Consider the following 22,968-nt stretch of genomic DNA (forward strand, 5'->3'; position numbering starts at 1 on the left):
GCCCCATCCGCCATATTTTTGCCACCATGACAAACAAGGGCAACCACAGTCACACAAAGCCGGGCCTAAGGCAGCAACTGCTCCAGAACATGGCTGTTTCCCTCCTTTCCAGAACCCCCAGAGGTGTGCGCAGGCCTCGGGGTATGTGGCTGGGTCAGAGGGGCCTCCAGGAGACCACGGTTCTGGCCCACTCTCAGACTCACTGGCTGGCTGTTTCCTGGAGTTTTCCCTTGGGTCTTCACTGATCCTGTGATCCCACTTTGTCCTGGGGCTCCTGATAGGGTGTGTGTCCTCTTAAGTTGCCGCTGGTTTGTGCCCAAGTCATTAAAAATGTCACACAGACTGAGGGGGTCTGTGGCCCTCTGGGCAATTAGACAGAGAAACGTCCTCTCTGCCCAAAGGAAACTGGTTTGTGAGCAAACCCCCTCCAAAAACAAACCACACACACACACACACACACACACACACACACAAAACAACTCAGTCATGGCAACTAAGCGCCTTAACATCCTCTGTCACCCAGATTCAGGTTCCAGCCTTGACCCTGAGACCCTGGGTGAGTGAACCTTGCACACAGGGGCTTCTGAACTTCTTAGAGCCTCTGTTTCTTTATCAGAGGAAAGAGGCTAATAATCCCACTTTAATTCATATAAGAACTGTGTGCCCAGCATATAGAAATGTACTGTAGATGCCATCACTGTCGTTACTGTCATTGTTATGACTCTAGCTGTGGAGCAAGGTTCTGGGTTCATTGCCAACCCCACTGCAGACCAGAGCTCAGAAGGCAGGCCCAGGGCCCAGAGTCTTCCCTTGGTGGCTACTTCCAGAGGACAGCCGAAATCAAATGTGGGTTAGTGCCAGCTCGAAATACGCAAGAGTTTCCTCCAAATAGTCACCCCAAGATGACAAGGGATGACTTATTTTTGGCATCTCCCATCATACTTCACACAGCGTAGATGCTCAACTGAACTTCTCCATCAAACGTTGTGGACCGGTTAGAAATGGTCTGTGTGGCCAGTTCGGTCTCCTTTGGCTGGGCGTGGGCGGGGATGGCATTTGAGTGGGACTTAGAGGCCCCACCCCCGCCAGTATCAAGGACTCATTGCCTTCTCAGACCGAATGTCCGGCCACAAATGCCAAAACAGACCCAACCAGATCTCTGCTTCATAAATAATCGGGCAGACACAAGTTTGACTTAATCAGGAAAGGCTATGTAAAGCAGATTAATGACATTTTGATGAACTTTTCAACTCAATTTGAAAAGCCATGCTACGTTAACCACAGTTTCCAATTACCCTCCAGGAAAAACTCTGGGGAAAGTTGAGACCCTCTCTGAAGTACGGCACGTACTAGTAGAGAGATGGTGATAGAAACCACAGTCATCCCCAGAGATCCTTTCTACACCGACGGTCAAGGAAACACAAACCAAGCAAACCAACGAAGTGAGTAATCTTTCTTCGGAGGAATGTTCCAGTTTGTTCAAACTGAAGACGTAAGTTAGCACCGTGTGACTTGCACCTAAAAAGTGATTCAAGGTGGCCAAACCAGGATAAATGACCAAGGTGTATCCTTCCCCAAGACATGCCTCAGTTTCCCTCTTGCAAGCGCACTAACAGTGGACCCGTTGCCTCCGGAGTCCCTTACCTGATGTGGTTACAGGCACCGTCGGTGGAGTCAGATGACCAGCCTCCCCACGAAAATGTAAAACTTCCCGAGGGCAGGGACCTTTGTTTTGTTCATCACTGTGAAGCCATCCAGCAGGAAAGGGATGCAACCTGAATTGTGTTTTTAGATGGTCTGTTTAAATGGTAAAAAAAACATGATTTGGGTTGCTAGAAAAACAATAAAGGAATAATCAGGATTTTTTTTTCCTTCCTCTTTTTGGCCCTAGCTGAAATGGTAAACGGAGCTTTTCATTATGTTAGTGGGTCCATGTGACTTGTCTGGTTAAGCTAATTTCTGATCACTCTTTGGCATCTCGACCTGTCCAAACTCATGTGTAGAGCAAACAGGGCTGTGGGCTGCCACATTTGGACGATGCTGTTATCAAGGGCGCAAGCCACGTCCTCACTGCGCTCAGCTCAAGAGCTAGTGTAGATACAGGCTTCTGCAGAATCACCTAGAGCTGCCATCCCCATAACCCCAGCCTGAAACGTGCTTCAGCGGACCCAGGCAGGACCACGATGCAGTTTTTACTTCTGAAGGATCTTCTGAAGTGTGTTTCCCTTTCCCAAAATTGTCTTAAAGAAAATCTGTTTCATTCAACTTTGGCCAGAAAATACCTCTCTGAAACATACCTAACGCTTTCCTGTCTCCAAGCCTTTGTGCTTAGAAGCTCTTCTTTCCCCCACCACCCACACTGTCCCCTACTCTTCACCTGTTGAAGCGGAAGTTAAAAGCAGATGCCTGTCGGGGCCAGGTCAGAGCACAGACCAGTGAAGCAGGCTGGGTGGGTGGAAGACAGGGCCAAACCCCTTGCCTAAAATTCCCAATTGCAGAGGCTCTGGATATTACAAGTTTGCTATAAATCACTTGTGGCAAAGTCTGTCCTGATGCCGTCTTATTTGGCAGCAGAAACTGATCAGAACAGATGAGAGGCTACTTAAAGTCTTTATTTATCCCACTTAGTGTGAATATATTTTATTACAGAAATATTAGTTGATTGATTAGGGAGGTGGTGCCCCAGACTGAATTAGCGGTATAAGGTAATAGAGTATATGTACTGCATTAGCTCTCTAAAATCTAAAAAATTCTGAATTCAGGGATACATCTGACCCCTAAAGTTTTGGATGAGAAATCGTGGGCCTGTACAATAGGGAGTGGTGGGGACTTTGGAAAAGTGAACTTGGTGCCTATACGAAGCACCAACCAGCCAGCTACTGCTGTTTAGGAAGGCTGGCCCAGAGTTGCCAGAGCTTTCAGTTTTTCAAAGGAAGTTGAAAATGCAGGTATTGAAGTTCTTTCTCTCTCTGTTTTTAAAACACTGTGCAGGCCAAACAAAACCAGTTTACCTATTTGTAGTTTCTTTGTTAGAATCATTCATTCAGCCTCAGATGATGTCATCTCTAATAAGTGTTCCCAGAACCCCTATTTGTTATGGACTGAATTGTGTCACCCCAAAATTCATATGTTGAAGACCTAATCCCCAAGGTGACTGTATTTGGAGACAGGGGCTTTATGGAGGTGATTAAGGTTGAATGAGGTTACCAGGGCGGGGCTCTAATCTGACTGGTGTCCTTACAAGAAGAGGAGGAGACACCAGAATGCTCTCTCCTTCTCTCGCTCTCTCCTTCTCTCGCTCTCTCTCTCTCTCTGTGAGCACACACAGGAAAGGTCATGTGGGAGACAAAGTGAGAAGGTGGCTGTCTGCAAGCCAGGAAGAGATGCCTCATGAGAAAGCAACCCTGATGGCATCATGATCTTGGATGTCCATCCTCTAGAACCATGAGGAAATAAGTCTGTTGTTTAAGTCTGGTATTTGTTATGAGAGCATAAGCAGACTAACTCGCCATTCGTCATTCACTCTCCCCTACCCCTTCCTAAGTTCCCCCCAAACTACTTATTTTATTTCGTATTTGCGGTATTTTCTTCCTTTGCATTGTCCTGTCTAGGGCTAGTGAATTATCCACATGTTAGCACAGTGCCTGGGACGTGGTAAAGCATCTAGTGCCTTTTATTATTATCTTTTATTGTTATTACTGCTGTAATTATCATTATACTGATATTATTCTGGGAAGCATAGATATGTCTCATCCTTTTGTTATTTAATTCTTTAAGGTAACAAACCTTTAGGGTCCTAAGTCTGGGGTGGGGATGTCTCTTGTCTGAGGGTATCTTGGAGGGGTTGACCCAGATCTAAGACCCTGAGCAAGTTCTTTGCCTCTGGTTCCTTCAGGCTCCCTGATGGTCAATCATTCTGTTTCTTCTCTTCCTCCTCCCCCCCACAATCATCCTCCACACCAAACACACACACACACACGCACACATGCGCACGCACACACGCACACGCACATGCACACACACACGCACACAATGTGGGGAATGCAAAGCTATAATATAACGAACCAAAAACTCTTACAGAGAGAGGTGGGGAACAAAGGGGCAAGAAATCTGACGAAACTCACTTTGGCCGTGGGGAAGGCCAATTCAGAGAAACCGGTGGGAGCGGCAATGTCAGGGCAGATCAAGGGAAAACGCAGCCACTGTACCCAGGGTGGGTCCCAGGGTGGCTGGACCATCTGGACTGACACGTAGCAGAGTGACTGAGGGTTGAGCCAGATGTCTTGGGTTCAAATCTCAGCTTCTTGACCTTGGACAAATTACTGAACCTATCTGGGTCTCAATTTTCTCAGCTGTAAAATGGAAATCATAAACCTCCCGTCTTGCCAGTGTGAACATAAGGTATACACGAGTTGATACTCAGTAAATAAATGAGTAAAAAATGCACCAATAGAAAATGTCTGCTGTTACCGTTAATGATAATACCACGCAATCTGTCACTTCCTGTTAAGCAACATAAGTGACTTTCAGCATGTAGTGTGTCATCTCAGTGTACTTAACTTCATGTGGCCTTCCAATTCAACTCTAGAGGCAATTCTAGTGCCATGATATAGAGGAGCATGACTGTTAAATTTATATTCTCCTCTAAAATATTTTTATAAACGCAAATTTATCATATAACAGCGTCAAAGAGGAAAGAACACTTCATAGGGGCCAACTGGCCAAATACCCTTATACTAGTTAGGCCGCCCAGCTCACGGGGTCGGGGGTGGGGGGGCGGTGGGAAGCAGATTCTTCTGGAGAGAAAAGTCATCATGGGGGAATTACCATTTCCCAGTGGAATTAGTTGATGGGGGTACAGCACATTTATCCCTAAAGGGCTTAATTACCTCTCAGTGCCTGGGCAAAGAGCTTAACCCCTCTCCTCGTTTTTCTCATCCGTAAAATGGGGCTAAAAATGGTAGCTACTTCATAGGGTATTTGTGAAAATTAAACAAGTTGATATGTGTAAAAGACTGTACAAACAGAGTCAAAATGCCTGGCACATTTTGGTGCCACAGAAATGTTACTATCCTTCTGTGATCTTGCCTGGGGGTAGGTAGAGGTTACCAGAACTTGGTTTCCTTTGCGATCTTTGAAAACTCTCCAACTGCCGTTTTAGGGACTCTGAGAACTGATTCCATCTGATTGTGGGTAATCTCAAGAACTGGCTATTTTCACTTTTCAAAAATTTGCCTTTACTGCCCTTTGCCAACCTTACCAACACCACTGAAATCCAGCCGGGTGATTATCCTAGGATAAAAGCTTTTATCATGAAAAGTTTTGTTTGAGAAAACAAGAACTGTGCTTCTCACTGCCGGCTTTCCTGCACGCCGGGATTCTGTCCACACTCCTACAAAGGCCAAGATTATCTCTCTCTGTTAAGGGTTTAAAATCCTACAAGCCGGCCATGCAAGTGACCAGTATCAGATTATGATAACAAGATCATGTCCAGTTATAAAAACAAGTGTCTAAACTTTTCTCATGTCACTTTCTCCCGGGGTCCCTTCTGAGAGGGGGTATCAGCTCATTTCGAAGGCAGCTCTTTGAACTGAATTCATGGGGTATTTGCATAAGAAGATTTGAGGCTGAAGAATGGCTGCTATTGCATCTGCCCATTAATATGCCTGCTAATTCAGCACATTGTAAGCCTATTGACAGCCTACAAAGGGCTCAAATTCAAGGACAGTTATCCTATGGCCATTGTGAGCGCCTCAATTCAAGGAATATGTTCACGCTCGGAATACAGTTGTTACAATTAGATATTTTTCATGAAACATTATAAAGAACTAATGACAACGAGAAGCACAATACTACAACAACCACTAAAAAACATTCAGAACTCCATGCGTGAGCCTGCAGCTTGCTAGCTCTCTCTCCCTTGCCCATAATCTCCCACTCACTTCTTTTCCCAGATGCAGCCGACCGGTGATGGATGGAGATCTCCAAATGCGAAAGCACATTTATCTTGCTCCCTAAATTGAAATAAAAAGCACAATGAAATAAACAGATCCCAGCAGAAGAGGAGGAACCCACGTGTGCTGGCATAAATAGTGGTTAATTTAATCCCGTTTATGGAAAAACGTCACACTGTCACCTTCAAGGGATACACACAAGGCAATGAATTATTGGAAGGGAGAGAGCTTCCCTCTTTTCAGAGGTTGAGAAAGGATGTTTATGCAGATCTAGGAAAATTTAAAGCAGGCAGAAGAATGATGCTCTGGGTGGCTGTGTTGCAGGGACTGGACTGGGGGCGGGTGGTGGCATTTAATGAGAAAGTCGTCTCTCTCAGGAGGGACCTTGTCAAAGGGTCGGGTTTGGAAGGGAGGAGGTTTAGCTGGGCTGGGGAGGCAGGCAGGAACTTTCTAAGAAACTGGGGGCTAAAAGGCTGTTTCCAGCAGGGTGTTTGTGAAGGAACAGCACAGCCGGGGACGCCTGGCACTGGGGACATTGTCTGGGCATTGTACTGAACTCCCAATCGGCCGGCCATTGTCACAGGGGCCCCATCCAGCCCCTGGCCTGAGCACCGGTTGTATTTTTCTCACTTTACATCCCTCAGAAAAGACATCAAAGCCCAGGGAGATGTGCTTTTTGCTTTGTTTGGTGTCTGATTCTCAACAGTGGTTTCCCGGGCCAAAATTCGGCACCTTTTAACCTATTCTGTTCAGCTTAGGCTGAGCTGTATTTGAGCATTAGGGAAACTATAGTAACCGATAATCTGCCTGTTGCTGAAAAGAAACTATGTATCTTGTCACACAAGAGCTGTCGGTCGATCACCGTCCTAGGCGAGACCCTTTACAGGCGCCTGGCTTTCTTTCCTGGGCTCAGCCTGTGCCGCTGAAAAGGCCTCAAACCCTTTGCCTTTCTGGCACTGAGGACCCGTGTTCATGTTCATTTATATTTAACAAATAAGGCATTGTCCCCTGCAACATATCAGCATTTGATTATCTATTACAAATGTTTTCATCAAGTCAGAAATGAGGCCTCTTAACAAAAGGGGGAAGAAAAACTGGCGCAGCCCAGGGATGGGGCAGAAACTGGGATTTTCTTGGTGGGGTATTTGGTTGCATACAGTTCCACCAGAAAAAAAAAAAGTGCCAGGGGTCCCCAAAGCAGGATAGTTGAAGATGTAATTATATGGATAAATCTGGGCTGAGTAGAGCAGGGTCCTGTACCTGTTGAAAGTTCAGGCTCCAGAGTCCGACTCCAAGGGCTTAAATCCCACCTCTCTCTCTTACTAGCTGTGCAACCCCGAGCTAGTCTCTTGAGGTCTCTGAACTTCATATTTTCTCATTTCAAAATGGGGATATTTACAGACCCTACACAGAAGACCAGAAGGAGAGTTAGCTGAGCTAATCCCTGTGACAACACAGGACCTGGCACACAGCAAGAGCTCCAAAAGGACTGGATGCCGGTGTTATTTTGCACCATGGGCCAGGGATGGGGGCCAGCAACTCTATACCTGGGATCCAAATGGATAAATGACAGCAGTAAATATGATTAGAATTATTGCATTACATATTTATGGATACCCCACGCTGTTAAAGAAATCCACAATATTTCTTTAACAAATCAAATAAACATGAAATAAAATAGAAACAAACAGAAATAAAGAATAATTGTCAAAACAGTTACTATACTGTTTACTTTTTTTTTTTTTTTTTGTGGTACGCGGTACGCGGGCGGGCCTCTCACTGTTGTGGCCTCTCCTGTCGCGGAACACAGGCTCTGGACGCGCAGGCTCAGCGGCCATGGCTCACGGGCCCAGCCGCTCCGCGGCATGTGGGATCTTCCTGGACCGGGGCACGAACCTGTGTCCCCTGCATCGGCAGGTGGACTCTCAACCACTGTGCCACCTGGGAAGCCCGTTACTATACTGTTTAAATAAACAATTCTTTGTTATTATAAAGAATAACACCCAACACAGAAATAAAGACTAATTGTCAAAATAACTAAAACAATACAGAAGTGTAAGAGTGTAATAAATGAAAGCTCGTAGACTCTCGCCCCGCTGGGCAGGCATGGGATTGGGTGAAGCAAGTGTGGCACGTAGGATGCTAGTGCAGATTCCACGCTCTGGCTGCCTCACCGGCCTCCCTCCAAACCCAATCTTGTTCCTGAAGTGATCACCGTGAGAGGGTGATCTATCGGCCCTCAGAGTTGTCTCCCTGTGCATACCGACATTTCATTATTACTGGCGATAGCAGTTCCCACCACGCGGCCTGTTAGAGAGTTCGCTTTTTCTCTTACCCAATTGCTTTTGGCCATCTTTCCATACTAAAAGGATATAAGCCCTGTCCCATCCTTGTGTTATTTTTCTTCCTAAAGAAAAAAAATATTGTTTGCCTGGCAATTATGTAATACAAAAGTGCTTGGTGACCATGGCTGTCATTTGGGTGATCTCCTGTCGGACTTTAAAAAAAAATGCTTCTACGTAACTAAGAACGGCTCACATTTCACTGGGTATCTGTTAGGAGCCTGTGCTGAGAATCTTACTTGGGATTGACTCATTCAATCTTTATAACAACCATATGAGGCTAGTAGGTGTCCGTATCAACCCAATCTTACAGATAAGGAAATGGAGGCATGAGTGAAGTTAATTAATTGCCCACTTCTTGAAGCTACTAAGTGGGAGTCCAGATTAGAACTCAGTCCGCTTCCCAGAGCCCATGCTTCTATAGATATTTAACATATAAATGTGATGTGACGTGAACACACATGTGCATTACACACACATTTTACAGAAACAGCATTATGCTCTGTATACGGGTTTTCAAGTTCTTTTTTAACCTAACCTTACATCAGAGGCATCTTCGTTTGATGGATGCGAAGTGGTCCATTGCTCTTACAGAGAAGCAGCCCTCACAAGCAAACCAACACCTGCCCTAGGAGAGGCAAATGTTAATCGTGCTCCTTTCAAAGATGAAGACAGTAAGGCTCAGAGAGTCGACATGACTGGTCCAAGGTCACGAGTGAGTTCCTGGCAGGCAAGGCTGGTTGGGTAGGGGCATATCCAGGAAGCATTCCTGGCTCTCCAGGGAGGCCTGGTAGAAATCCCCAAGCTGGAGCTCCCCTTTACTGAGCCAGTTAAGAAGGCAGGGCTTAGGGCTGGGGCACAGGGATTTAACAAGCAACCCTCCTTCTGGTGTTTCCATATTCATGGCTGTTGAAAACCACCCAACTAGATGGACAACCGTATCTGTTTTGGCTGACTCTGCACTTAGGACTCCAGAAGGTCTGCACTCTTACCTTGCATCCCTGAGCTCTGGACAGAAAGCTCCACACCTTCCCCAGCCCCACAGGGCAGACGGGAACCAGAGCTTCGAGCCCCACCGAGTGAGACCTGTGTTTGAACAGTCCCGAGCCTGCATCTTCCTGACCCCAACTCAAGCTGCCTAATGAACCATCTTGGCAACTTTCTGCTAGTTCAATGTCGTCTACAAGCATTCTCCTGATGCCTGGGGTGGGGGAAGTCAGCAGCCTCTTTCTAGGCTCCACCATCCCTGTCACCCTGCTCTTCCCACCTTAGTCTTTGATCACAGTCTCTGAGATCCCAGAAATCATCCCGCCCAACCCGCTGGGGAGACTGAGGCACAGAGATGGTGAGTGACTTGTCGAAGGTCACAGCATAGAAGTGGCCAGAGTGGGACAAGAAAAGGCCCAGGGCTCTCTTGTCACACAAAACTGTGTTCCCCCGTTTATGTATTTAGCAGGTACTTCTTGATCACCCACTGTATACCAGGCACAGTGCTAAGCCCCCAGTATACAAAGCCAGATGAGTCGTGGGGTCAACCTTCAAAGAATTTAAGAGTCTCATTAAGGAGATATACACATAAATCACAAGAATAGAGAACTCTAACAGATTGCTGCATCAGTCAGTAGGGCTGCCATAACAAAATACCATAGATAGGGTGACTTAAGCAACCGAAACTTATTTTCTTACAGTCCTGGAGGCTAGGAAGTCCAAGATCAAGGTGTCGGCTGACTGAATTTCTGGCAGGAGCTCTCTTCTTGGCTTGCAGATGGCTGCCATCTTGCTGTGTCCTTGCATGGCTTTTTCTCAGTGTGTCCAAGTGCAAAAAGAGAGATCTCTCTTTCTTCCGGTAAGTCCCCCAATCCTACTAGATTTGTACCCCACCCTTATCATCTCATTTAACCTTAAGTACCTCCTAGAAGCCCATCTCCAAATATAATCTCATCGGAGGGTGGGCCTCCACATGTGAACGGGGGGGGGGGGGGGGGGGCACAATTTAGTCCATAGGAGTCAGTAACCAATATAGTAATAATAACAATAGGCTGCAGTTATTGAGAACTTCCGATGTACCAAACAACCTGCTCAGCCCTCTACATACATTATAGCACTTAATCCTCATAGCAACCAATGAGGTCAAAACGATTGATATAATCATCCCCATTTTACAGATGAGTTAACTGAAGCCCCTAGAGAAGTTAAGTAACTTGCCCAAAGATACAGAGAATGGTCCCAGAGTCCCCTCCTTCTTCACCAGTACTGGGGAGAGGGTGGGAAAAACTTCCAGGAAGAAGTGATACCCGAGAGAAATTCCAAAGGCCCGGAGAAGCAAGTGTCAGCCAATGCTCCCTCCTTCCGAATTCTTTCCCCAACCCACCTTTTTCTTTCCAAAGTTCCTAACTGCAGGCTGGCTGGGGAAAATGCTGCATTTGCCACAAAGTCCCTGGGCTCCAAACTTAAGTTTTCCCGCATTAAGTGCTTTCTCAGTGACCCAACACCGCCTGGCAACTGGCCGCCTTCTGCTTCTGACAGCTTGCCATATTTGGTCATTTACTGGGTGCACGTGAAGATCAAATGGGTTAAGATTCTTCTCTTTAAACAGCAGGGAAAAGAACATCAAAAAGGTGTACATTTCATTTCCCCAGTTTTGATTAAGTCAAGCATGAAGTGAAATGTAATACCCTCAAGTGGCCGGGGTTTTACACCATTGATGGCGTTACTTCTGCTTCAGGAGGCCTAATCAGCCCTGGGCAAGGGGGACAAGCTAACAGAGTTTTAGGGTGGCCAGATGGACGGGGTTTACCGTGGTTGAAAAGGCAGCTTAGCGCTTGCCTCTTCCAGCCAACTGTGTGAAATCCTGGTGCAGCCCCCTCTCCTCTGGCTGGTCCTCCTGCAGCCCCTCCTCCCTCTCTCTGTCTATTCTGGACAGAGTGACCGGCTCACGGACGGATGCCGCAGCACCCAGGGCTGCTCTGCCTGTCCTTCCTGTTGTAACGGACAAGAACGGGACGCCCCCCCCCACCGACCACCACGCCCCGGAGTGTCTGTGGGGCAGGGTGGCGTCAAGAGGGAAATAGCATTCAAGGATCCCTGGATGGCTTTCTCAAGAACTCATTAATAAATGATCCTCGGGTGGGAAGCAGAGGGCACCCCTGTGTGCCAGGTGTGGTCCTAGGCCCTGAAGAGGGGAACCTAGCCACCCGGCTCTATTTGGTTTCCCCAAATCCTAGGAGGTAAGCTTGAAGCATCTAATAGAGATCAAAAGGCTGCCCTTGAGGCTCACCGGCTGACTTAATTCAGGCTCAGAATAATGTGGAGTCAGTCTTGGGCAAAACTTTTTTTTCTTGCGTTACGCGGGCCTCTCACTGTTGTGGCCTCTCCCGTTGCGGAGCACAGGCTCCGGACGCGCAGGCTTAGCGGCCACGGCCCACGGGCTCAGCCACTCCGCAGCACGTGGGATCTTCCCGGACCGGGGCACGAACCCGTGTCCCCTGCATCGGCATGCGGACTCTCAACCACTGCGCCTTGGGCAAAACTTTTTGCCAGTAGGGTAGAAGCCATTTCACCATCGGCCCAAGGCCCACCACGTTTCCTATCTAAAACTGAAGTTAGAGTATTGGCATCTAAACATAAAAAGAAAAATGGCGTGATCAAATTTAGAAAATGTTTAATTAGATTTCTAAAGAGGTAGGATTATGTCAACATGTCTGAAACTGAACTCTTGTCCGATTGTACCTAAACAATAAAGAATAAATCAGAACAAAGTGGGTTATTTATTCTCACTAAAGCAGAACTGAAAAATGATTAAAACATTCTAAAAATGTTTTCAGAGAAAGCATTTTACAGATGTGATAGAATTTGATAGAAATTCAAATTTGGGGCCTGGTGGGATTTGAAAACAGCTCTGCTTAGCCATAAGCAGATGTCTCTGCGCTGGGCTCCGGTCTGCAATCTAGCGCGGTCTTCCTGACCCTGAAGAAGACCCATTTTGCAGAGGTGCTTCTGGGAAGGTTCTATCCCAGCCTCAGCTGAAAGCCTCAGGCTCTCAACAGCTGGAGGAGAATAGCAGGGCTTTGGGAAGAACTTAATAGAATCCTTAATGCCACTAACAATCCGCCGCTATTGAACTGCATTAAGTAGATATTATGGGAGGACAAAGAACTAAATAGCTCGACATCACCCTCATTGGGCATGCGGGCCCCCGGCGGGGACCATTTTATGGGCAGCGCCATTGTTCCCCGCGCTCCCCAGGTTAGCTTTATATTGCAAATGATACCCTGAAAAGGAAAAGAGAAGTGGTTTTCTTTTCTTCTCTCTCTCTCTCTCTTTCCCTCTTTTTCTCTCTCTTTTTCTGTCTCTGCTTCTCTCTCTCGCTCTCTCTCTCAAAATGGCCCTCACAAAAAGAAAATCATCTTAGGCCAGAAGAAAATGAAAGGCATTGTTACCATGGCTGGACCGTAGCAAATGAAATACATCATGGGCTCGGGAGCGGAAAGCTACATTCGAGCTGTTTTATTTTGGTGCTTTGGAATGTGGTCCACATGAGAACATAAACAATGCCAAATCTGTGCGAATTAATAGGCCGGGCTTGACATATTTTTCCTTTGTTTGAGGCCAAGCAGGCTGGGGTTGGGGGCTGGGAGGAAAAGGAGAAGATGAAGGGAGAGGGGGAATCTTACTTGATTAAAAAAAAAAAAAATCCAATAATCCAGCTGGATAGGAGGAGCGTGTGGCCACCCTTCTGAAGACGGGCCTTCAGAATCAGTGGCGAGCCAGCCGTCCACCACTTGAAGTCTCGTCACTTGCTAGGATCAAAATGCTTTTTTTGAGAAAAAAAAAAAAGGTCTCCATAGAATTGTTTGCAAACTGCAAAGTGCTTCAGCGACTGACATGAAAATGTTAGAAGCTGGAAACCTATTCCCAGGCAGAGGCCTCCTCTGTCACCTTGGTGGGTGAATAATTGTGCCTTTTGCATACGCCTTGTCATCAGCAGCAGGAATGAGGGGGCCCCAAGGACCGCCCTGGCAGCACGGGTGTTGAACCAGCAGAGTAAATTAAAACACGGATTAGAGCAAGTATGATTGGGGATGACAAGCAGGGCGGGCGTAGCCACAGAACAGGCCGAGTTGCCCAGATGGTCCTGAGAAAGACCACGCAGCGCTGCTTTCTCCCCAGCCTGCTCCAGCTGCCCGTCTGAAGGGGGCATTCAGGAGGCCTCAAGCCATTTTCTGGAACTGGGAAAATGAGTCTCCTTTCTTTGCAAGTTTAGAAATACCGACAGCTGCTACCAGGTACATGGAAACGTAAGTGGTAATATCCAGCCTCCCGACACCGACCTGTCCTCCATGGAAGGGCGGGGCAGCTCTTGGTTGGGTATTCTGATGGGCACGGCTACTCCTTTTGGCTACCTTGTTTGAATTCAGAGAAGAAACTTTCTGGGCCATTCAAAGCAGGGTAAAGGCCGGGGGGAGGAGCCCGGGCTGCCTTGAGAACAGCACTTAGCAAACTGGCGAGTATATATCAAGTGCATATCATGTTCTAAAGGTTGTAGCTTTATTTCCAGGACCTGTATGACTGGTTTGGGCAGACAGTACCTTGTCAGAGATGCCCAGGAGGGACGAGGTAGGGCTGACATCTAGTTCACATTCTGTTCACCAAGCAGGATAGTGTCCCTGGGAGGAAGGGGCGTCTCCCATTTTCCATAAATGTACCCTGTGAGTCGCAGTGGCCCCAGATTTATCACAGCTGCTACAGCTCTCTGGATAGGTCTGAGCCTCATCATCCCCATTTTCCTGACAAGGAAGCTGAGGCTCAGAGAAGTATGACAATTCGTCTAAGGTCACAGCTAAGAAGGGGAGAGCTGGGACTCCGACCTGTGTCTTCTGAGTCCTGAGCCTGCCCCTCTTAATCACTGTGTGGGAAGAAGGACAGAGTGAGATTAGGAGAACTGGAAAACTACCCCTCGCCCAGAAGCTTTGTCAGCACAGGGACCTAGAAACCCAAAAGGATGTGGTGATGGTTTCTGGAATTGGGACAGATTGGGGAAAGGGGGTGGGGCTGGGGACAGAAAGGGGTTGAAAGTGCTCCAAGTGCATGAAGCAGGGGGAACTCTGCCAGGACAAGAAGCAGAGGGTCACTTCTATCAAAATCTAGGAACATCTCCCATCCCTGTTTTCTTTTTGCGGTACGCGGGCCTCTCATTGTTGTGGCCTCTCCCGTTGCGGAGCACAGGCTCCGGACGCGCAGGCTCAGCGGCCATGGCTCACGGGCCCTGCCGCTCCGCGGCATGTGGGATCTTCCCAGACCGGGGCACGAACCCGTGTCCCCTGCATCGGCAGGTGGACTCTCAACCACTGCGCCACCAGGGAAGCCCCCCATCCCGGTTTGATAAAATACAGTTGACCCTTGAACAACACGGGTTTGACTTTCGTGGGTCCACTTATACGTGGATTTTTTTCAGCAAATAAATTGGAAAAACTTTTGGAGATTTGCAGCAATTTGAAAAAAAAGTCACAGCTGATCCACATAGCCTAGAAATATCAAAAAAAAAGGAAGAAAAAGTTATGTCATGAATGCACAAAATATGTATGTAGATGTACATATAACATACAAAATATGTGTTAATCTACCATCTATGTTACCAGTGAAGTTTCTGGTCAACAGCAGGCTATCAGTAGTTAAGTTTGGGGGAAGTCAAAAGTTATATGTGGATTTTCAACTGCCTGGAGGTGGGTCAGCGACCCTAAACCCCATGTTGTTCAAGGCTCGACTGACCTCAAATATCAGAGTCTGGGAGGAAGATTCACTTCCATTGACAGACACTTGGGTGTCTAATGGGGGTTTCGTGTGTTCAAAGACGAACTTCTGATGTTCACTCTTATCTCATCCTCTCCCCAAAACTGTCTCCGGCACCTTCCTCATCTCTGTCTATGAGAAGTCTGTCCTCCCCATTGCTCAGGCCTGACATTTTGGAGCTATCTTTAACCCTTTTCTCTCTCTCATACCCACATCCCATCCATCAGCAAAGCATGGCAGTTCTCCCATCAAAACATAGCCATCCCACTGGAACTGGTCCAAGCCACCACGATTGTCTGGATTAGTTATAATAGCCTTCTAATAGCTTCCTGGTTTCTACCTGCTTCTCCATCACAACCTTTAAAAAGATTCTTCTGTTCAGGACTCTGTGATGGTTTCTCATGTCACTCAGAATAAAAGCCCAAGTCCTCACCATGACCTACAAGTCCTCACCCTGGCAGTTCCATGCCACCTTTGTTCTTTCCTCTCCCATCCTTCTCTTCCCAGGTCACTGTGCTCCAGCCTTGGGTGGGTTCCCCACGGTGCCTGGTGCACACCAAGCCTGGTCCTGCCGCAGGGCCTTTGCACGTGCTGATTCCTCTGCCTAGGCTGCTCTTCCCCCACATATCCACAGGCATCACACATTCATCTCCTGACTTCAGGGCTCTTTTCCATTGCCACCCATAAGAGAGTCTTCCCTGACTTCCCTAAATGAAACAGACTTCCCACTCCCATTCCATCTGACTTTCTTTCCCTGACCCTGCTTTATTTTTCTTCCTAGCACTTGTCCCCTCAACTTTGTCTGTTTTATCTACTAGTTAAAGACCTGGGGTGTTGGACCTCCTTCATGGCTTGCACGACCCCAGGTCTGAATCGCAGAAGTGGGATTCAAATGCTGAGATTCTTAGAAGGGGTGAGAAGGGTGATCCTGAACATTTCTGGAAACCCCTTCATTCTGTGTTGGGAGAGAGAAAAGGAAGCCTTGATAGAACAGACAATCACACAGATAGTCCATATAAATCACCTAGCAGAGCTCCTGGCACATAGTAAGCCATCAGTAAAGGTTTACTGTCATTGCTGTTCGTACTGTTATTCCCTGATTCTTGGGTTCCACATACATCAATGACAAATGTTGGCAAAAACTTAAACTTTAGGTATCTAAATTAAATAATGCAGTCATTTATTGAATCTAATCATTTTTTGCTAAAGACATCCGAATGCTTAAAATTTATATAATTTTAAAAACATTGTTCAAACTAAAAAAGGTATGACAACCAAATGTAACACCTGATCCTACATCAGGTCTTGTAGTGCAAGATGGAAAATGCTATCAAGAACATTACTGGGTCCACTGACAAAATTGAAACACAAATGATCAACTAGATAAAAGTTATTGTATCAAGGTTAAGTTTACTGAAGTGGATAACTTTACTGTGGTTATGTAAGAAGATATTCTTGTTCTTAGGGAATCCCCACAGAAGCATCTCAGGGTATGTAACTTGAGGTGTGCGATGTACTCTCAAGTAGTTTAAAGAAACAAATTCGGTGTGTGTGGGTGTGATATGCACAAGTGATGCAGCAATGGGAAAAAACGCTAATGGTAGGCGAATCTAGGCCAAGGGGAAAGGGTGTTCTTTATAATGTTTTTAGTTTTGTAACTTTTCTGTGAATTTCAAGTTATTTCCAAATAAATATTTTAAAAAACAAAACACTGCTTGTAGTTCAGGGTTATGATTTGCATCTTAAATCAAAAAGAGGAGTGTAGGGAACACGATCAAACTGGAAGTAAAAATAGGAGATTTAATTATCAACCTTAAGCCCAACGAAAAGAAGATAAGGTTCTGGCCTGTAATGCAGGAGACGGGGTGCTCTGTTTGTTTGTTTGCTGGTGGGGAAGGTGTTTTTTCTTTCTTTGAGTGCTTGTAAGGCCTTCAAGACTCTGAAAAATGAGATTTCATTTTAAAGTATCAGAAAACTTTGGAAGATGATGAAATGCAGCATGCTTGATAATTCGAGACGCTTCTAGACCAGGAGGCTTCTTTGAAGTCGGTTAGCATTTCAGAGCTTCGAATGTTAATTGTATGCAAAGAAATAAAACACTTAAGCAAACTTCAATCTAAGGAGATTTGCATAAAGGATTAGGACCCCTTGGCCTTCCAAAATACTCTTCCATCTGAAAATGGGTGCGCTGTGCTCTCAGATCCCCCAAATTTCTTTGTGTTCTCATTGAAGTTCGATTTAATCCTTCTCTCTTCATTCACACCTTCTCTCTAAACCTCCCAGGCCTGTGCTTTGAGAGCCAGGGATCATTCTTCTCCCCAGTTGAGGGGGGTTTGCTGTTCATTAATTTCTCTAAGAAGATTACCAAGTGCTTGTTTGTTGTTGTTGAAGCAACTAATTTCCCTAAAGCTCTTTGTTTTTCCAACTGGTTTACACTTTAATGCCCTTGATTGAATTTCAACAACAAGGGATCCACTTGACCAACCAACTCTCTTTAGGAAGAAAACAAAAAGCGAGAATTTGGTGCAAACTATTTTAACCACAGGCCTGCTCTAAAAGTATCTATTCAGCCATTTAGACATTTTCCAAAGAGATGTGTCCTAATTAGCATATCCTTCAGGCCTTGTTTCCTTCCTAACGTCAAGGTGACCTTCACTGAAACGGAATTTCTTTAATTACGAAATGACGGGAAAAGTAACATCCCATAGCATCCTCGTCAGTGTAGCAGGATTTTACAAATTTGGTTTATGTTTTCTTTTTCTCCCTTTGTTTGTTTCTTTCTAATATTTCTTGTCTTTAACGCTCTAAGGCTGGGGCAGAATGGCAGATCTTTCTTAAGAACTTCAATACATAGATTTTGAAAGTGATCCGAATGTTTAGTACACTCTTGTTTAGAAATCCATTTTTACCAGGATAATTGTGTGGAGGCTAAGTGGGAACCCCCTTCACTCTGATTCACCGCCATTTAAACATTTGTGCCAGTTAATTACCATAATTGGTTTGTTTAATTAGCATGAGGAATACTGGCGCTTTCACACGGGGATGCCTCTATTGACTTGGAGATGCCTTCGCTGTCAGGCACCCCAAGGACACCAGCCTGGCTATTGAGGGCTGAGTTTGTCTTCAAGTCTCTGGGGAGTTTTCCCCCTGCCTTAAGCACCTTGAAGATTGACCCTTGAACTTTCTAAGCCTAAAATGCTATTGATATTCTGTACTTTGTCAGAAGAAAGGAGGTGGGGGGTGGGGCCGGCAAAGGGCCCCTGTGGGATATGACGCCCTGTGGGAAGGTGGAGCCCAGCGTGGCAGCTGCTTGCAGATCTGTGGGCTCCCCACACAGAAGCAGAGTTCCTGGGGCCATGTCTGAAGGCTGGATCTGGGGGGACCCCGTGCTGTTCTGTTGAAGGACTCTTAGCACACATGTAACGAGTTTCTTTTAGTATTAGCACAGTGGATGGAAAATGAATAGCCAAATGATAAACCCCAGGAACAATTATCGAGTTCCTACTATGTGTGGAGTAATCTACTAAATGGAGCATCACCCATTGGGAGAGACTGTCAATGAGGAATTCGAATCCTCCAGGCATAAGACCCAGTAACAACCCCTCCGTGGGGAAGAACGGCCGAAAAAGTTGTCATCAGAGAATCCAATTAAAAACATGCAGTTCTGTTAACGTCAAGATTTAATGGCAGGGCTCGGCTGGTCCATGGCCTGTTAGGATTTTAAAAGGTTGTGAGCACTTGTTTCTACATTGTGATGGATTTTGGACAAGCTCCTCTTTAAAACCCTGGAAATGTACAGAGGAGAGGATTCTTTTAAACCAGTCCAACAAAAGGAATCCCACATTCCAAAGGTGAAATATCATAGATTCCAAATAGATGACGTTTGGCTTACCATAAAATATGCCGAAGGAGAATGCAGAAGTGTTCGGAATTCCAAATGGCTGAAATGTAAGTCGAGGACAGAGTCCGTTATTAGGTTTCCAACCGGGCAGAACCTGCAAATACATATACTTAAGAAGCACTTCAAGGACCTTTAGAAAAATAACCTCAAACAATTTGAAATCTATTTATAATAATTTTGGTTAATAAAAAACTGGAGATCATTCAGTTTAGGAAACTTTTGTTTCTTGGCATGTGGCCGAAATCACACACTCAGATTTTTTTCCTGTGTTTACAATTTTGTTATTATTATTTTTAAAAAGTAATCCACCCTCCTAATGTTGGCTCTAATGTGACTTAGCTGAAGTCTCATAGCTGAGCGATAGCCCATCCTAACACAATCGTATAATTTAATGAAAGTGGATGCACTCCATCTTTCAAAAACTGCACCAGCACCCAGCTATTTATCTGACATGTATCTAGGCGTGTCTTCTTGTCCGAGTGTTTTAATAATCTAATTTAAAAATAGGCTTCTTCTTTGAAAATATCTGAGTCTGACACCCACGCTTCCTGCCACCTATAGTAATGTTGGGCTAATATGATTTGGAGGTAAGCTAGCCTATGCCTGGTTTCATGAGGAAGTGGAAGGGGGGATAAGGCCTCATTATTTGACAGTTACTCTAACTTTAGGAAGAGTCTTTGTGTACTGGAGCTGTAATGAATAATTAAAAGAAGTGTGGTCGTCCACTTTAATTAGATCTCAGTGCATTTTCAAATAGGTACGCGGAGGGCTGTGTAAAACCAGTGGCCGCATTGTGTATGAGAACCAGAAATCTCTTAGAGAAGACCCTTGTCCCAAGAATCCTGCCGTTATTATTGCGCAGTGATGAATTGCCCGTTGCTGAAAAGGTGCTGCCAGGGAAGGTAACATCCACCTTTGCACATCTTTTCCCAGCCTCCTTGCCTTGTCAGCACGCGTCATTCTCGGCGTCTCACCACCCTTCTATCTGGACCAACATTAGAATGTGGCTGCTTCTCCAATCATCATTGTTACCAACCCCGAGCAAATTCCATGTGAAAAGCGACCCCTAATAGAACAGTGTTTGACATCACATCTTGAACCTGAATAAGCAAATAGGCAAGTCGCATCTTTAGGGTCAAGCTTCATAGTCATTTTTTATGACCCAGGAAGTCATTTTCGGTGACAGTGATGACAAGTGCTGAACACAGGCCCTGTATGAATACATCCGTGAAGATGGCCTTACAAACACTCGGGGTCACTCTTACTCAGGGCCTTCCCACCAAGACACTTACTGCTTGGCAGGCACCTACGCCACTGGAGAAAAAGAAGGTAAGAAGGAGCATGTTGACTCGAAGTTTCTAACATGATGCTAAGAGTGTGAGAACGCACTGCTTAACAGGATGGTTAATGAGGGCTGACACCTTTGGGTTTCCCTGAGATCGCTATCAGCAGAGAATAGTTGGTGGCAGAAGCTCTCAAACTTGGCTCCACCTTGGAATCCTCTTTTAAAAGAATCTTTAGAAATTAAAAAAAAAAAAAGTTAAAAATGAAAATCATCAAGCTTTACAAATCTTCTTCCTGCCTAGGTCACACCCCTGACCTATGAAATCCACATTTCTGGGGGACAGGACCCAAGCATCCAAGTTTTTAAAAATTCCCCATGTGGTTCAACATGCAGGCAAGTTGGAGTACCAGTGGCTTAAGTGACATTTTGAAATAGGATGTGGAGGGAACAGTTTTCTTTTAGAACTTCTGATGGCTATGATGGACGTCTCCAGAAACCAACAAAAAAATAACAATAATCAGTTAAACGTGTCGAAATGGAATAGTCTAATTACACAAATATTGTTGGTAACCTAACACATTTGCTTAGCCTCCTGCTTCCCTAGGAGAGCCCGTTTGTGTTGCTTATAATGGAAGCCACCTGCCCCCCGAACCATCTGTTGAACTAGCTGGCACGAGGCGCTGCCCTTTATCTCGTATTTAAAACACAAGCAATGCCTGAAATTCATTTTCAATTTATTTTCCAATCATATGAAAGGAAGAGAGAAAAAGATTATTCTATTGAATCTTCTTCGGGCTGGTAAACTGTTGGTAAGGCTCGTTCTGGACGCGTGGCGGAGAGCTCCCGGGATAGTCTACGGGGAGCAGAGTTAATCGAATAAACTAATCTGGGCTGTGGAGATTAACTCTCAGTGGTTGCAGGAAATGGGGTGAGGCAGAATGCAAATAGCGGAGACCTCAAGGTGCTGGGGGGGAAGCAGTTTGGAATCTCCCTCCCTCCCCCCAATGCTGGATCACCTCTACTCAGTCTTAATTTTGGTGGTACGGAGCGCACCGGCCAAAAGGTGATGTTTTTTGGGTTTTCTGAAGGGGGCGGGCTGCTGCCCTGTGAGGCCAGACCTTTTGCAGCCGCAGGGAACCCAGGCTGTGTGCCGGAGGTAAATACTAGCTGGAGGTGAGGATTTGGTTCAAAGCAGCCCCTGATGGTGGGTAACTGTCTGACTCTCTGGGCGCGTTCTTTCCAGCAGCCTTTGACTCCCTTTGCCAAGGCACACAGGCCACCCTGAGGTGGAAGCAGTTGTGTCAGAATGCAGGTTAAAGCCTCAGCCCCCAGGGCGGGGCGTGGCCTGCGAGCACCCTTCGGGTCTGGGGAGGGCTTCCTGCCCCCTGGGAGGGCTGTCTCCCTGTTTGCTTGGTTCATGGGGAATTAATCTGAGGGCGGGTCCCCTGGGAGCAACCCCCAGCTTCAGGGGCAGGAGTTCCCAGCCCTTCACCTTGACAGGAGAGGCAGTGGGAAGTGACAGCCGGGTCCCTGGAATAGCTGCTGAGGCTCTCTGGTGAGTTGACACCTCCCCCCCTCCCCCAAACCCCCAGTGCTGAGCCAGTAAGAGCTCATTGTTCCCCAAATAAAATTAGGGTAAAGCACAGTGGTGAGAACACCCATCTCTAAAATATCCCCCCCTTCTCTCCCACCTCCCTCAACACCAGTCCAGCCACAGCCCCTAATCTCAGTCATCAGGAACGCCTTCAGGGGCTCTGCGGTGGGTAGCCTCTGGCTTCCTCTCTTGGCCTCCTCAAATCTGTTCCCCACCAACAGCCAGAGGAACCTTGTCACAAGATGCAGATGAGGTTGTGAGCTGCTCCTACTGAGTTCCTATTACTCTTAGGATAAGGCCTGATACCTTTAAAAAACATCGTCCCTGTGTCTGGGGCAGTACACAGAATGGTTAGAGGGGTCCTGCGGATGCCAGGGGGGCTGGCTTTAAATCCTGGCCGTATGACGTTGGGCAGGTCACAGAAACCCTCTCTTTCGCACAATCTATAAAAGGGGAGGAAGATGCTAGCACTGACCACAGGGGCTTGTTTTGAGGCCTGAATGGCTCAACAGAGGCTTAGAGGAGTGCCTGGCACCCAGCAAGGCTGCTCTCCCTGCCACCTTCTCCTGCCACCCTTTCGCCAGCTTTCTCGTCTTCAGCCAGGGAGGGCTTGCTTTCTTTTCCTCCAGTGTGCCAGAGTCTTTGCACACGCTGTTCCCTCTTCCACACCGTGCCCCTTCCGCAGTTAGAGGAGGCACCTTGAAGCTTGCTTGGCTTCCCCATCATCAGCCCTGATGGAGGCTGAAAGGAGGATGGATTCTTCCCTGCCCCCAAAGGAGAAGTGGCTCTCTCCCCTCCCAGAGCCCCATAGCTGCCATCTGTGGACGCGGCTAAACCTGTGCCCGAGATCACAGCAGGCTGACTGTAGCTTGAGAGAAGCCTGGGAAGTCACGAGTTTTCATTATCTCTAGAGGAGCAGGGCTCTGGGGGGAACAGGGTTACGTGTGAAACGCAGCAGGAGCACTTGCAGCACTGGGATCCAACCCAGGTCTGTGTGTCTATCTGTACACGATTCTCATTTATCCTCAGAAGAATTTTATAAGGTTGGTGTTATTGTCTTCTTTTTATAGAGAGACTGAAGGGGTTCAGAGAGGCTAAGTGAC

Source organism: Aethalodelphis obliquidens, unplaced genomic scaffold (assembly GCF_003676395.1).
Source record: "Aethalodelphis obliquidens isolate GAN/ISIS:26980383/991018 unplaced genomic scaffold, ASM367639v1 scaffold75, whole genome shotgun sequence".
Classification (NCBI taxonomy): domain Eukaryota; kingdom Metazoa; phylum Chordata; class Mammalia; order Artiodactyla; family Delphinidae; genus Aethalodelphis; species Aethalodelphis obliquidens.